Raw genomic sequence first — 18,544 nt, 5'->3', positions numbered from 1 at the left:
ACCGCCTTCCAACACTTCCTAGAATAATATACGTGGTCCTTCCACCTGGAAAGTCTACCCTTCCTTCTAGACCTACACTAAAAAGTACTTTTTACTGTGAGCCTTCCTTCAGGTTAATAACCGGCATCCTTGATATATTTTGACCTACATCATTCTAATAAAAGCCTTGATCTTCATAAAGCATTTAGCAAGTGGACGCATTTTCATTTAACTACTAAAAGTGTGTTATTGAATTCAGATATATTGTTATAGATGTATAACCACAATAATTAAGGTAAAATTTAAAAATATTTTTATTAATAATAACAATTTTAAATAATAAAATTATTTAAACTGTAAATAATTTTTTAGCATGTTGTGTTTTTAGACATAGCAAAATATATCACCCCACCATATGTCACTTTGGGCATAGGATTATTTTTAGCTGAAGACACTTGAGGAGAGGCAAATACAACAAAAGTTCTCAGCTGTTGCCCATTCGCCTAAAAGTAGGATATAAATTTGCAAAGAACAAGAAGGACCGAAATTCTGTTACTAGGACAACTTTACACTCTGTCAGCCTAAAGATGACACCAAAGGAATCTATATAACAAATTTTGCTAACTAGCCATCTACTACTCATTTCCCATATATTTGCCTTCTCACAATTTCTTGTCCTAGAAACCTAGTCATATTTTTTTCTTGTTACTTCTCTGCAAATTTAAGATGTTGTACAAGCCCAGGTTGTAAGTAAGCCTTTGAATTACTCATCTCTGGGTACTCCAGTTTGTAAGCACAATACACATGCTGGCGAAATTCTTTTATTTTTCCTCTCTTATTCATCTGTCTTTTGTCATTTCAGTTTACAAGGCCTCAGCTGGAGAACCTAGGTAGTGGTTTTATATTTTGCCATATGAATATACTTGCATATTAATTTTTAATCATTTTCATAATGTTCCACTGAAATGTTCCCATAACCAAGGAAATTTTACAGTGCAAATGTACAAAGACATTGCAATATTTTTGACAGGGTATCAGAAAAGTAGTTGGCATTAAATTTTAACTGTTCTTATTTGGCTTATGGTTATATGAGATATATGCATTTGATAGTTATAACATTATTTAAATACTTAATCTGAAATATATATTTGAACATTTTTAACAATATTATGCTTTATTTCATTTATCTTAATAGAGCTCTATCATATGATTCATTATTGACAATATTTATAAAATTATGTGATTACAGACCTGATAATGATCATTATTACTAAGAATCATATATTTAAAACCCCCAATCCCTCTTTCTTTTAACATAAGCAACATGTTTTGATTCTTAACGATTTTTAAAATGTAGACAAAAGGAAAAAATAACTCATTATATTGCCAGTGTATAATAATCACTATGAATATTGTGGTGGTTTATTTGTTCTACCTTTTTAATGCCAAAGAGATAAGTACACCATCTAAATTGATAGCCTTGGTTCATCATAATTAACATGTGTAATATTTATTATTTAGTAACTCTTTGGCCAGGTAGACAAAACTGTCTATACTTGTGCCTTAAAACACATATGGACCTGTTTTTATATTTCACAGTTAAGCCTGGCAGAATGTAGCTCCCAGTGTTCTTAGGGTCACAATGCTGCAAGTTTTAAAGGCAACTAAGAAAAATAATCTTTTTCCAGGATAAAAACGTTAGGCTGTAGAAGGTCACAGGGCTTCCTGTGCTCTTGGTAATATTATTGTTCCTAATCTCTCCAGAATCCTGCTGCCTGCATTCTTGTAGAAAATATGTCTAAGAGCAAGTGGCCAAAGAGTCTACAATTAAAATGTTCCCTAAGAGAATATAATCCCACTAATGTTCTCTCAGAGGATATCAAAACTAATGTTCCTAGACCCTACATCCCTGCTTACCAAGATGACACCAAAAACTAAGTCCTTTAGATCATCTACCATCATGTAGAATTTTATCTACATCCACTACGGACCCTCCTAATTGCAGCTATTCTTTCATTGCTACCAGGCACACTTGTGATAGACTATTAAAATGGCCAAGTGTTCTTTCCCTCCTGCATTCGTGCCCTTATAGTGTGGCATTGCAGACTGTTCCATTAAGAAAATTAATCTGTCTCTCTACCCCTTGATTCTGAGTTGGCCATTTGATCTGTTTTGCCCAAAAGGACATTAAAGAATGCAGTGCAAGAAGAGATTTGTAATGTGAGTGTACCATCACGCTAAAACACCTTTGTTGCTCTTTGGATTCCTGAAGTTGCTATATGAAAAACAAAAACAAAATTAAAACCCAAACTAGACTGCTGGAGGAAAAGAGATGATATCAGTGAACACCACAAACTTCCTAAATAAAATGTTTAGGATAAAAACAGATGTAACATTAAAACCTAGATAATTTTTTTTTTTTACAATTTTATTAAAAACTCAATTCTCAGAAATCTAAGATAAACATTTATAAGGAACACACTTCTATTTATTTTTAAAATGGATAAAGCTGGAACCATCATTCTCAGGAACATACTTTCAAATAATTAGATGACTCATTTCATTTCTAATTATTTTTATTATTATAAAAAGTACCCTGTAAAGTAACACACTTTGATATTTAAAGTTGATATTCTACATGCACATATTTTTTCAAAAATTTGAATTGACTAGTGAAATTTGTAACAATTATGCCCTGTATTATAGTACTCTGCTAAAATGCTTTGTAAAGATCTAAAGAAAAAATTGTTGTTGTTAAAAAAAAAAAGAAGCTGTTAATAACAAGGAACGTAATTTCAGAGTTCTTAGGATTATCAATTTTTTTTTTTGTTATCAAAATAGCAGGTCAGAAGCAATTTAACAAAATGAGAAGAAAATTTGTAATAATGGTGGAAAGTGTAGAAAAAAGACATTACCTACGAAATAGATTGAATTCTGAGACACCAATTGATGACTTGTTTTGCATTTATTTCCCTTTTGTGGGATGGAGAAAGAGGAAGTTTATTTAAAAGATATCCCATTCATTTATGAAATGATGTATAAGAGCCATATTTGAGTAGCTAATGAAAATACAGTGCTTTAAAAAGAAAATATTTTATAGGTAGATTATGTATTATATATGTACATAATATCACCTTTGTTTAATGAAGTACCTGAAAGTTTAAAAAAGTGTTTTATTATTTTAAATAATATATACCTTAACATATACACACACACACACACACATATATATATATATATATATATATATATCTCAGTGTCATGTAGTTGTGTGTGTGTGTGTGTGTGTGTGTGTGTGTACACACATTACACATATACATAATACTGGTATTCAAATAAAAACAGTAAAGGATGTAATAAGAAAAAGAATAGGTCAGTTGTCTTTATTTTGTAAAATTTCTAATAAAGTTGGAGAGAGAATTAAAATTGTATTTAAAGCAATGTAAATGAGATACATAGTAAAACCACACATGACCACTTTATTTTGATAACATATTTTTTCTTTGGAAAAAATCTGCCTAATCCATCCTTTACAAAATAATATTTCATTCCTGAGTATGACATAATTAAGAATATTCTTCCCTATGAGATACTGTATTTATGATAGCTAATGCATAGCCGTGGAAAGAGACAAGAGTAAAGATAGGATGAATTTGCATGTAAGTACTGGATGAAAGTATACATATAATGCATTTATTATGTGTTAGACTTTGTACTTGCTGTTCTACATATATTATACATATTTCATCTTTTTGTGGGTAAAACTTCAAATACATATGTACATTCAGTAGCTTATATGAAATATTTCCCAAATATTACGTTTACATATGGGTCATAATTTCTTCACTATTGCTCCAATATTAGGATACGTGCTGCTGCTGAAAATAATTAGTGCAGTGTTTGCGTGCTTTTATAATGTAATATTTCAGCAAGAAATGCTTAATACTATTGAATATTCTTCAAAGACATGATTATTAATAACTGTTTGGAATTCTGTTGTCCTTACCCTTCTTTATGCTTAATGTTTCTTTTATTTTTTTTTCTTTAATTAACATCGTTGTGGATATTTCTTATTACCTAAGGAAACTAGTTCTGCAATCTGCTAATTTTCCTTTTATGTTTCTAGAATATGGGAAGTGGCTTAATGCCAAGAAGGAGGTGAGGCAGCAAATCCCATAGTGAAACCATTCATCAAAGTCTCAGAGGAAACAGTCTAGTTATTCTAAAAAAGACTGCGTATCTTGAGCTATGTTGTCTCATTCACTCCCCCATGTTATTCTATCAGGTAGAAAATTATAAAATACATAGAGTAAGACTCGCGCTGTTTTTTTCTTAACTATTTTGGCTAAAGCCTTAATTAGAAAAACATATTACAATAGCCTCCATTTGTAGAGCTGGATATATCCCATAGTAATGACTCTGAGTTAGCAAAACTATGTAATTGAACAACACTGTATCCTGGTTAGATAATATAATACTAGAGACTGAGCAGTGATACATACAAGTCTCTAGTTTGGGGTAAAGTTTTCTCATCCTTTATTATTACAGGGAAAGATTTAAGAGTTGTAAGCATATGCAGTACTTAAATACCAGAATCAGTCAAAATCATGCAGTTCCTCTCTCTAAATAAAGAAGAGACCAGGACTGAGCAAATGTTTAGAGACTGTAATACACTGTGGTCTGAAGAGAGAAGTTACAGGAAAGAAACTAGGAAGGAGCGCTCAGGGAAGTGGCGGCAAACATGGGCAAGTGGGTTGCAGTAGAAACCAGAAGAAGAAAGTCTCAAAATCATGATAGTGGCCAATTTTACTGAATGTTGCCCACAGGCCAAATAATATAAAAAATGAAACTTTGATTTGACAACATCAAAATCATTGATATTCTTGGATAGTATTAAACTCTTATTTAATGATTTTAATTGAGGTAAATCAGCTTGGTGAGAATACAGTCTTGACTTCCTGCTGTTGAGGTTAATAGATAGCAGTAATGGAACAGGACTTCAAATCTGCTAAGCGATTGCTGGTGCACTTCTAGTTGTATTGTCTTCTACTGTGTCTCATAAAAGTTACCATTGTCATTAAAATATCTGGAGAAATAAAAATCAAGGCATGGCCTGGCCTTTAATATGGTTCTTCGCTTAATATATTTCCTTGCTTTTATCAGAGAGGGGGAATCAAAGCTTTGGATGTTTGAACATAATTGCATTATTATAGGCTTGGGAGAATTTCCAGAAGCATTCTGGATTCCCATTAAATTCTCTCTCCTTTCTATACCTCCTCTTCCTGTCCCTTCTCTACCTCTCTTCTCTTTCACTTTTGTTCTTTAACTTCTTTGCTTCCCCTAACTTGAATTTTTCCCATTACCCATACACTCCTCTCACACCCATTTTTTAGCTAGAATGCAGCGTAAGACTCCCTCTCTTCCTTAAACTTCTGTTTTACTTCTGTCGACCTCTGTATTTTTCTTCTACAGACTGTCTAAATATATGCAGCAATGAATGTGACTTAAAATGCCTCAGTCAGATTGTCAGAGATACTTTACTTCCATTTAATAAAGGAAAATAGCCGTTTTTCTTTCTCCTACCATACAACCCTCTGAATAAATACATAGGGACTTTGTTACCAGAAGTGTAAAGACACAGGGAGCCAATCGGAGATTAGGCTGATTACTACCACCAAAAACAAGAGCAAATATGATTCTCTTAGGTACCCCAAGGATCTTCCCCATTATCCTTGTAGCTGAGTATCTACACATATATTTTTCATCCTGGAAATGAGGTCTAAAGTAATCAGAAAATGTAGGCAATTTCTATTCTGTAATATATAGTCCTTTAGTAAACCTGAAGGACTTTCTGCTACTTTATTAGTAAAACTTCCTTAGTTTCCATATGTATGTACCTGGTTCAAGTTTAGTCTAAATATTTGCACTGGAGTGATTATATTTCAGCACTACTCAAAGCAGAGAACAGTAGTACTGGAAATAGAAAGTGAGTGAGCTGTATTTATGCTTGAGTTAATCTAGGGTTTTACTTTATTTCCTTATTTAAAATTATTGTCAAAATGAAAGTTTTCATAAGTAGCAAATCTAGCTGTAGCCTATTATACACTAGAATTTTTTTTTTCTTTTACTTGAGATTCAACAAGTTACTTTTGCATGTACCAAGGGAAATACGTTCTGATGAAAGTGCTTAGATCATATAGATCGTAGAATCCTGAACTTCAGTGGGTAAATTAGGCCAGTAGTATATTTTATTATGAAAGTTGTAGTGGCTGAGTCTTCTTGATGCCAGCATTGGAGTCTTACACAGAACTAGTTGCCTTGTCTCTCAGTATGTATGATTCTAAGATTTGACAACAGAGCTAGATTGAGTTGAGCAAGATTCTTGGTAACTCTAGCTGCCAAACTTAAGAATAACATCTTTTAGAGGTAAAAACAGGGTAATCACTGTCAAATTCAAGGACCTGACAGATACAGGTTTGTGTGTACAACTTCATAACTCTGTGCTATCACTCTAGCAGAGCTAGAACAGAGCAGGAAAAGATCAGTGCTTTAAAAGAACATGAGCTTAAAAATAAACTTTATGTGAAAATTTCTCTTTTGTTAGAATACAAATATGCTTTTAAAATAAGCCAAATTTTTGTTGTATTTTTCTCCTAGATTTAAAGCATACTTAATCTTTTTAACCTGAACAAATTAGTTTTATATCAAGTGATTCATTCAGATATGTCAGTTTTCTTTCCAGTTTACTTCAAGACCTGTTAGGGGGCAGGCTAATAGTCGAGCAGTACTAAGGTTGCAATAGTTAACATGATGCCATATATACACATTGTTTTCTCAGCTATTAGAGACCATACAAGGAAGGCCAATTGACAGTGTCATTTAAGGCAGATGTCCTGTTTAACCCTCCAATCTTTCTGTATCTATGAACACAAGTAGTTACCGCACATTTATTTATTCGATCAACAGCTGTTCTTTGATTATATATCATGTGAGTCACTTTACAAGGAACCATATCTAGGATTTAACTCAATGGAAAATGTACCTGTTTACACTTAAGATGAAAGAGCTAAGGAAGAAAATAAAAACCATTTCAGGTAAACATCAGTTAGAAGGAGAGTAAAGCAGTAAGATGAAAGACATTGACAGTGGGAAAAAGTCAAGTGTTGTTGAGGATGAGGAGCAGCTAGAATCCTTATTCACTGTTAGTGAGGACAAGTTGGTAAAGTCATTTAAAAAACTGTTAACTGTTCTCTACTAAAGCTGAACATGCTCAGATTCTAAGATCCGGTAATTCCATTCCTAGATATAATTCCAAAAGAAAATGTACTTTTATGTTTACCAAACATATAGTAAAATGATCAGTGCAGCACTACATGAAATAAGCACTCAAAGGAAAATTTTAAAATGCTCATCAACAGTGTAACAGATAAACAGATAGTGGTTATTCATACCAGGGACTATGATACAGCCATGAGAATAATCAACCACTGCCTGACCTAGAGGAGAACATAATGGAAAATGCCATTTATGTAAAATCCTAAAGTAGGTCATACTCCCCTCTATGTTGTCAAATCACAAAACTTGCGTTATTTTGCAGTGGTCAATACTGAGAGTACAGAGAGTGGTGAGAATGTCATGCTACTAATAAAGTTTGCTTTCTTAATTGGGAACTACTTTCCTCACAGGGATTCTTCGCTTCACTCTGACATCAGGTTAATATTTTGCTTTCTTTCATAGTATATCTGCCAATGCTTTCAGTTTTCTAAGTAGTGTAGCAATGGGTTACCAAATGTCTCTTTATAAAGTTTTGGGAGGTGATTTAGTTTAATTAATTTTCACAACAGGAGATAAATAGAAAGTGTTTTTAGATAAATAGAAAGATTCAGTGAGATTGCATCCCCAAAATATTAGTCGGTAGCATTAACAACAAAAATAGTCTCTTTTCCTCAATGCTAGTCTACGACTTTGTAAAATCTGCTGAAATATGCAGTGTGTCCAACCATTACGGGCATTAGTGACCCTCATCACCATCTTTACTTTTAATCTAACATCAACTTATATTTGAAATATACAAACACAAAAGTAAAGCATTCTATTTGTTTGTAATAAGATCAAAACTATTACGTAAAAACTATTATAGGAGATTTTGTTAAATATTACCAACAAAAATTATTCCTCACATTCCTCTTCATTGTATGTATTCACAGTACATTCCTGCTGCTATGAGATTTTCCTCATATTTTTATTTTTTATTTATTTATTTTTAAAACAGGGTTTCACTCTGTTGCTCAGGTCGGAGTTCAGTGGTGCGATCACGGCTCACTGCAACAGTCTCAACCTCTCAGTCTCCAGAGATCCTCCCACCTCAGCGTCCCAAGTAGCTGGGTCCACCAGCATGCACCACCACACCCAGCTAATTTTGCTTTGCTTTGTTTTGCTTTGTTTTGTTTTGTTTTTGTAGAGACAGAGTTTCCCTATGTTACCTAGGTTGACTTTTTACTTTTATTTTGTTTCAAAAAATGTATATGCCAAAGTCAGATTTTTCTTTTGTTTGTTTGTTAATTAATGTATTTATTTATCATGAGACGGAGTTTCACTTTGCTGTCCAGGCTGGAATGCAACAGCGTGATCGCTTACTGCAAACTTCACTTCCTGGGATCAAGTCATTCTCCTGCCTCAGTCTCCTGAGTAGCTGGGGTAACATGTGTCTGCCACCATACCTGGCTAATTTTGGATTTTTAGTAGAGACAGGATTTCTCCATGTTGGTCAGGATGGTCTCAAACTCCCAACCTCAGGTGATCGCCAGCCTCAGCCTCCCAAAGTGCTGAAATTACAGGTGTGAGCCACCGCACCCAGCCGCCAAAATCAGTTTTTGTTAAACATAGAAAGTTTTGGTTTTCAAGATTAGATGTTTCTTACAACTAAAATTATTTAATGTTCTAAATGTTTAGCTCCATAAAGTAAAATTAAGGTTTCTGGTAATGACTGGGAAGAAGTATGACTAAAACGACACGAGATTATGTTTCTGAAAAATGGAGTTCATGCCAGTCCTTATAAAGGCAGATTTAAGAACATGTGCATATAATATTTATGTCAGATTATACTTGAAGAGTATTTCTACATGTAGTAAAAAAAAAAAGCTTAAGACATTCTTGCTCTGTTGCCCAGGCTGGAGTGCAGTGGCACAATCTTGGCTCAATGCAACCTCCATCTCCACGTTGAAGCGATTTTTCTGCCTCAGGCTTCCTAGTAGCTGGGGCTACAAGCATGAACCACCATCCCCAGACAATTTTTTTATTTTCAGTAGATACAAGATTTCCCCGTGTTAGCCAGGCTGGTCTCAAACTCCTGACCTCAAGCAACCCACCCACCTTGGCCTCCCAAAATGCTGGGATTATGGGCATAAGCCAGCATGTCTGATGAAATTGAAAAATATTTTGAACATGCTTATATGATATTTTGGCAGTTGTATTTATAGGTCATTTAAGATTTCTGAATACACGAAAAATATTATTCACATAAACAAGTAATTTGTATTGTCAAAAAAAGGTATGCTCAGAATTTTTGTGAAATTTATGCTATAGATTTTGTGTTTTAATACTCCTTGACCTAGGCACTGTGCAGAATAATTAGGAGATTAATATCAGGTCGTATTGCTATTAAATACACACATATCCATCCCTCCAGCTTAGCTACGTATACATTGACAGTTAGTGCTGTATTTAATTCAAGTCTTTATTTCTATCCACAGTAATTGATAAATATTAGTTGAATAAATAAATAGATGTACAAATGAATGTACACAAATACATGTATTATAGCTTGATACGTGATGAAAAGCTGTTTGTTAACTGGTCCTGCACACTGTTTTAATAAGTGGAATCTTACATGATACACAAGAAATGTCCTGCTTTATCCTCCCACCGTTGTCCTAAATACCAGAGAGAACGGAATTAGATACTCTCACAGTTACGTCATAAACTAAAAGAATTTTCAGCTAGATAAAATCTTCAAAGTTGCAAAATTTTAAGGCTATGCAAAATAGAGCATAAATACGTATCTTGTTTAGAAATGAGATATAAAATTACAGTGAATAACAAACGAATTCCAGAGAAATAGACTGATTATCTTAAGTGAAAGGAACCCCACATTTCTCTATACTGTCAAATTTTATAAATGAATTTAGGAAATACTACTAAGAATATATATCACAGAGAAAGGATTACCATCCTTATGAATTACTGTTATAAATTAATAAACAGAAGGCTTGACATTAATAGAAGTATTGGTAGGGTACATGCATGAATAGGAAAAAAATTTATACAGATAATATGATCGAAATTTCCAAAAGCAAAAAGGGAACGTGTGTGTGTGTGTGTGTGTGTGTGTGTGTGTGTGTGTGCATCTTTTCCCCAGGGGCATACATTAAGAATTCATATTAACTGCAATTTTTAATTACCACATTTTACCTTCAGTAGTCTATTGTTAAAATCTGTTGCTCCTAGGATATGATGAAATAGAGTAATTCGTTGTTATTTTAAACATTTGGCTGACTGTAGTGGAAAAACTTGTGATAACTTTTATAACAAGACATCTGTGAGGAAGAGGATTGGTGGAAAGATATGGAGGGAAGAATTCACCTTTCATGAAAATCCTGAAAAGACTCATATAGGGACATTTTTTTAAATTATACTTTAAGTTCTGGGGTACATGTACAGATCGTGCAGGATTGTTACATAGGTATACACATGCCATGGTGGTTTGCTGCATCCATCCCCCCTTCACCTACATTAGATATTTCTCCTTATGGTATCTCTCTCCAATCCCTCCAAACCCTGCTATCCCTCCCCAAGCCCCCGCCCTCTGCTGTCCCTCTCCATTTCCACCCACCTACTGCTCTCCCACCCCTAGCCACCCCACAACAGGCCCCAGTGTGTGATGTTCCCCTCCCTGTGTCCATGTGTTCTCATTGTTCAACACCCACTTATGAGTAAGAACATGCAGTGTTTGGGACAATTTTAAGATAAATGTTAGAATTCTTTGTCTCAGGCTTACTTTTGCAATGGGGGTAAATATCAGCCACGAGCAGATGCAAATTGGATTGGGATGGTGGAAAATTTTTGTTATTACAGCTGCTTGTCTTCCTCCAGAGGGCCACAGGACATAAACGGCATAAGCAGCATAAATCATATTTATTGAGGAAGATGAGAGGGTGTGATTAGTCAGGGATATCTTTAAAAGGTAGCTTTTTGGAGCAATAATACAAAGAATTGAGCATTACCATATCTAGGTATGACAACCCTAAACAAAGTTAAAAATCAAATTAAAATTTACCTTCTTAACAACCATAATCCTTTTTATTTACTTTACTTTGAGTCTACAATCTTACAGCACTAAAATTTAGTAAATTACAAAGTAATGATTAAAAAATTCTACCATACATTAAAAATCAAAGAAGTAATTAAAAGTTTAAGATGAATGGTATAATACATGCAAATAATAGTTATCATTAATCCATACAAAAAGGTACATGCCTGCATGTTAAATCAGAAGAGCAAATGTCAGCTAAGAGAATCTGCAAAATCTACTAAATAAAATTACATAACATTAAATACTAAATTTTCTTGCAATATAAAGAATAAAAATTGTTGTTATGACGAATAGATATAGTCGTTAGTACTAGAAATTATAAACTTTGATCAGTGTGAGACAGCAAATGAAACAATGATCAATATAAAGAAGCAAAAACAGTGAGAGAAAGGTATTCCCGTCAGGTTCCTAATCTGTGAAAAGGGACCTACCTGTTGCCTTTGCACATCACACAGAACCACATTTCCTGAGGGAAAGCAACAGAGGTCTGGCTCCTTGTACTTTTGGCGGTAACATTTTCAAAAAGGAAACAAATTGTAGGCTTGACAATTTTGTGATTTCCCTATGAGATTAGGGAATCCACTTGGATGAATTGTTAGACAGCATCTGGTTTATTGAAAACACTCTCTAGAAGAAGATTTTAGCCACAAATATGATTACATACATCTAGTAATTGAAGGCCAGTGATTACTATGAGAGTTGCAGACATACCCATTTGCCATCCTTATTGTAAAATTGGAAAATCTAATCTCTGGTATCACTAAGTAGAAACAAGTTATAAGGAAAAATTTTATAAAGCAAAACAAGTCAAACGGAGTTGTAGAAAAAATCACAACACCCTTACTTGAACACGTTAAATTTGAGACAGGATCTAAATCCAATACATACAATGTAACATGAATTAGAAAAAAGGAGTTAGTGATGTCCGAGTAGTAAACTAGAAGGAAAATAATGTGAACACTTCTGTAATTTTTTTCTAGACTACTATAAAAATAATTATCTTGTTATTTAGTATCCTTTAAAATAATTTCTAGGAACTAGATGAAACATACAGTTCAGTGTCATTTTTGTTTTTCAATAATTGAGTATTAATACTTGATTTATAAAGTATTACCATTCATTAAACTAACTTATTTTGTCAGTAAATGTTAACTAGAGTAGCCAGCATTTATAAAACATGATTTCAGAAATGGGATTTATATACAAGTGGATTTGTTTACTTTAAAAAAGAATACTTTGGATATGCTGGTACCCTGAGCATAATTTGTGAAGTTTTTTTTTTTTTTTTTTCAACGTTGTATGGTTGAAAATGGAATTGAAATAAAATGGTCAATTAGTGGAAATGTGAAAATATCTAAGGCCTTTTGAAGACATGTCTTTAGTAGAGGAGAGATCACATAGAGATATTCATTTGTTTTAATGATGTAAGGAAATACCTAAAGAGAAAAGTGATTTCTCACCGAGGAAATTAGGGGTAAGAACACTTACTCCAATGCTGCCTGAAATGCGTAAGTGGTTCTCTTTAGTGTATCCCTCTCCCTAAGCAAAGGGTTTCCCTGAACACTCATGGCATGGCATGGCATCTTCTGTGGTCATAACTTCTAATTAAGAGACTATCACAAAAGTTTTTCCTATAGAATGAGTTGAATATGTTTTGGTCATGCTCACTGGTAGGAGAATACCATATAAAAATTCAGTGTTGAGACATTACTTCAAACTAGAACATACTAAAGCCATAAACAACATATATGTGTTAAATCCAATTAAATTCTGTTTAAAAAATGCTGGTAGAAAATATATTTTGAGGAAAATTAGGGACATTTGAATATAAATAGAATATTCGATCGTACTAGAAATTTTTTTGTATTTCCTTTTTTAAAAAAAATATATATTGCACTTTAGGTTCTGAAGTACATGTGAAGAACATGCAGCATCGTTACATAGGTACATACATAGCAATGTGGGTTGCTCCCTCCATCCCCATCACCTATATCTGACATTTCTCCCCATGTTATCCCTCCCCGACTCCCTACCCCCTGCTGTCCCTCCCCTAGACCCCCCCAACAGACCCCAGTGCATGATACTCCCCTGTCTGTGTTCATGTGTTCTCATTGTTCAATGCCTCCCTATGAGTGAGAACATGTGGTAGTTGATTTTCTGTTCTTGTGTCAGTTTGCTGAGAATGATGGTTTTCAGGTTCATTCATGTCCCTACAAAGGACACAAACTCATCGTTTTTTATGGCTGCATAGTATTCCATGGTGTATATGTGCCACGTTTTCCCTGTCTAGTCTATCATCAACAGGCATTTGGGTTGGTTCCAGGGCTTTACTATTATAAACAGTGCTGCAATGAACTTATGTGTGCATGTGTCTTTATAATAGAACAATTTATAATCCATTGGATAAAAACACAGTAATAGGATTGCTGGGTCAAATGGAATTTATATTTCTAGGTCCTTGGGGAATCACCACACTATGTTCCACAATGGCTGAACTAATTTACACTCCCATCAACAGTGTAAAAATGTTCCTATTTCTCCACATCCTCTCCAGCATCTGTTGTCTCTAGATTTTTTAATGATTGCCATTCTAACTGGAGTGAGGTGGTATCTCAATATGGTTTTGATTTGCATTTCTCTAATGACCTGTGATGATGAGTTTATTTTCATATGTTTGTTGGCCTCATATATGTCTTCTTTTGAAAATTGTCTGTTCATATCGTTTGCCCACTTTTGAATGGGTTTGCTTTTTTTTTTTTTCTTCTTTTGTAAATCTGTTTTAGTTTTTTTTGTAGATTCTGGATATTAGCCCTTTGTCAGATGGGTAGATTACAAAAATTTGTTCCCAACCTGTTGGTTGCCGGTTCACTCTAATGATTGTTTCTTTTGCTGTGCAGAAGCTCAGAAGTTTAATTAGATCCCATTTGTCTATTTTGGCTTTTGTTGCCAATGCTTTTGGTGTTTTAGTCATAAAGTCCTTGCCTATGCCTATGTCCTGAATGGTTTTGCCTAGATTTTTTTCTAGGGTTTTTATGGTGTTAGGTCTTATGTTTAAGTCTTTAATTCATTTGGAGTTAATTTTAGTGTAAGGTGTCATGAAGGAGTCCAGTTTCTGCTTTTTGCACATGGCTAGCCAGTTTTCCCAATATCATTTATTAAACAGGGAATCCTTTCCCCATTGCTTGTTTTTGTCAGGTTTGTCAAAGATCAGATGGTTGTAGATGTGTGGCGTTGGCTCCAAGGCTTCTGTTCTGTTCCATTGGTCTATATCTCTGTTTTGGTACCAGTACCATGTTGTTTTGATTACTGTAGCCTTGCATTATAGTTTGAAGTCAGGTAGTGTGATGCCTCCAGCTTTGTTCTTTTTGCTTAGAATTGTGTTGGCTCTGCGGGCTCTCTTTTGGTTCCATATGAAGTTTAAGGTGGTTACTTCCAGTTCTGTTAAGAGGATCATAGGTAGCTTGATAGGAATAGCATTCAATCTATAAATTACTTTTGACAGTATGGCCATTTTCACAATACTCATTCTTCCTAACCATAAGCATGGAATATTTCTCCATCTGTTTGTGTCCTCTCTTATTTCCTTGAGCAGTGGTTTGTAGTTCTCTTTGAAGAGGTACTTTACATTCTTTGTTAGTTGTCCTAGGTATTTTAATCTCTTTGTAGCAATTGTGAATGGCAGCTCATTCTTGATTTGGCTCTTTTTAAGTCTGTTATTGGTGTATAGAAATACTTGTGATTTCTTCACATTGATTTTGTGTCCTGAGACTTTGCTGAAGTTTCTTATCAGTTTCAGGAGATTTTGGGCCGAGATGATGGGGTCTTCTAAATATATGATCATGTCATCTATGAATAGAGACAATCTGACTTCCTCCTTTCCTCATTGAATACCCTTTATTTCTTTTTCTTGCCTGATTTCTCTGGCTAGAACTTCCAATACTATAGTGAATAGTGGTGGTGAGAGAGGGCATCCCCAGGCAAACAGGGTCTGGATTGGACCTCCAGCAGGCCTAAAGCAGAGGAGCCTGACTGTTAGAAGAAAAGCTAAAAAAAAAACAGAAAGAAATAACTTCATCATCAACAAAAAGGACATCCAGTCAGAGACCCCATCTGAAAGTCACCTACTACAAAGACCACAGGTAGATAAATCCACAAAGATGGGAAGAAACCAGTGCAAAAAGGATGAAAACACCCAAAACTAGATAGCCTCTCCTCCTCCAAGGGATCACAAGGGTAGAGCCCTTGTAAATAGGGTAAGTGTCCACATAAGAAGAGATGTGAAAAATAATTTGTCTCTCTTTCCGCTGTGTGAAGATACAGTGAGTAGGTACGTGGCTGTCTACAAACCAGGAAGTGAGCCTTCAACAGACAGGGTTTCTGCTGGCTCCATGTTCTTGGATGTCTCAGCCTTCAGAACTCTAAGAAATTAATACTTGTTGTTTATGCTACCCAGTCTATGGTAATTTTGTTTCAACAGCCCAATTTGACTAAGACACAGGGTCTGTAGAGAATCTCTGTTAAAAACCATCTTGATGATTGATTACATCTTAGAGTTCCTACTTTTGCAATGTTTTTAGCTCCTGCAAGTTTATTCTTCTATGACAACATGAAACTGCACTTACGGCCAGGCGTGGTGGCTCATGCGTGTAATCCCAGTCCTTTGGGAGGCTGGTGCAGGTGGATCACCTGAGGTCAGGTGTTCAAGACCAGCTTAGCCAACATAGTGAAACCTGTCTCTAATAAAAATACAAAAAATTAACTGGGTGTGGTGGCACATGGCTGTAATCCCAGCTAGGGAGGCTGAGGCAGGAAAATCACTTGAACTCAGGAGGTGGAGGTTGCAGTGAGCCAAGATTGTGCCATTGCACTCCACCCTGGGCAACAAGAGCAAAACTTTGTCTCAAAACAAACAAAAAACTGCACTTAAATGTATTCATAGGAGGATAATTTATTCATTATTTTTGATAACATTGTCTCTCTTGGGTAACTCATTCTCAAATAATATGCTTTGCTAGCTAATGTATCATAGAAACCATTGATTAATTCCATTACCTTTGCTTTCTCATGTGTTCACTTTGTACATCCAGTTTTATCTCTAGTCATATTACTTAGGTAAGCCTATTTCATTTATTTCATTTATTATATATTGTGACCACTCAGTGTACAAACTCATTAGACAGCAACCTTGTAAAAGGTTCAGCTGTTCCAGACTCTCATGCCATTCACTTGCAGTGATGCTTGAAAAGCTAACATTCTAATCAATCATTCTGTTTCATAACTTTTTTATAGGATTCTTCCTAAATATAAGGAAAAGCAATGAAAAGAGAAAAAGTGAAGACACATTAATTTGCTTAATTATTTTGCTTAGGGCTGGCACTACATATAACAGTGTATATATTTCATTAAATAAAATAATAAAAAAATCAAATGCAATTAACTGAACTAATATGAAGGGACAAGATAAATGCTATATCCTAATAGAATTCCAATGCTAACAACTTCAAGCTCTAGCTGTCTTATTTGTGGAGTAGAGCAAATAAAGTTAAGCTAAAGAACCAACTAATGGATGATTAATGTTCCTTATTAAATTAGATGGAAGAATATAACAGTGTTAGATGTTAGCAAGTCACTGGAGTGGAGAAAAAAATAGAAGCTTTGACAAGGATAATTTTTCTGCAGTTTTATTTTATAAAGATAGTGAATATAGTTATCCAGAGAAATGGAGTTTTGTCTATTATTGACTAATTATTACTATGATTTTATATGAAATTATAGTTTATTATTTAGGGTTGCTTCTGTGAATGGATAGTACTCTGCACCTAGGTTATATACTTACATGTACATAGTACACGTTATATTTAAGGTATTTTATGATCTCATCAGAAAAGCCTTTATAGGTAACTTTGATTTAAAACACATTTGGCATACTATTGTACAAATAATTTGTCGTTTTCCTTTTTTAACATTATCTTTTATACTATTTTAAAATAATTATTTTCTTTATAAAACTGATCACGACAAGATGTAGAAAACCAAATTTTCCTCAATATTGTATCTGAGAATCTACATTAGTGCATAATTATATATATTCAAGCAAAGAATTTAGAGTGTCCTGGAGAAAGATTAAAATGTCATGATGCTGAAATAGTTTATGCTATAGGGCAGACAGTATAATCTGCATTAAATAAAATGAAACACTACCCGTGCAAGTACTTGAATGTTTCTTGATTCCTCTGCTTTCTTTCATCCGCCAATCTTCTAGAGATTATGAATAGGTGGTACAAGAAAAAGTGATTACGTCTTCTTTAGTACACTTGAATGCACACTGAGTGAACAAGTTTTTATATTACATCATATAGATGTATGAGCTTGTGTGTGTGTGTGTGTGCGTGTGTGTGTGTGTGTGGAGAGAGAGAAATAACCAATGCATCATTACTATTACTGCCTTAAAGTTAGTTATCTTTATGTAATTTTTAAAATCATTTTTAAAGTTAGTTAAGAGCACCATTTTATATATAACACATATAAACAGACATAGATGAGTATATATACATGAACATATGTATGTGTATATACACATATGTAAACATACACAAATTATGTGTAACCTTCAGCCGTTAACTTATTCAGTTCCAAATGATCTTTATTTCTTTGTGTATATCCAGGTTTCTGATGTTACAAAAATTATTTTGCCAACAGAACTTCAATACATTTTGTAGGGTAGGTGTCTTAGTCCATTTGCTGTTGCTATAAAATAATACCACAGATTAAGTAATTTATGAAGAAAATAAATTTATATCTTACCCTTCTGGAGGGTGGGAAGTACAAGCTCTAGAAGCTGCATCTTGTGAGACCCTTCCTGCTAACTAGGACTCTCTGCAGACCCTTCTTGCTAACTAGGAATCTCTGCAGAGTCCCTGGGCAGCAGAGGGCATCACAAGGCAAAGGGGCTCACAAGAGAGCCAACCTGACTTTTCTAACAGACCTAGCCTCTTGATAACTAACCCACTCTCATTAACCCATGAATCCATTAACAAATACATCCATTAATTCATTAATTCATTCATGAGAACAGAACCCTCATGATCCAATCTCCACTTAAATGCTCCACTTCTCAATACTATTAAATTGGTGATTCATTTGCAACATGAGTTTTAGAGGGGACAAATATTCAAATCGTAGCAGACCTACTGC

Source organism: Saimiri boliviensis, chromosome 19 (assembly GCF_048565385.1).
Source record: "Saimiri boliviensis isolate mSaiBol1 chromosome 19, mSaiBol1.pri, whole genome shotgun sequence".
NCBI lineage: Eukaryota > Metazoa > Chordata > Mammalia > Primates > Cebidae > Saimiri > Saimiri boliviensis.
This window is presented reverse-complemented; position numbering follows the sequence as displayed.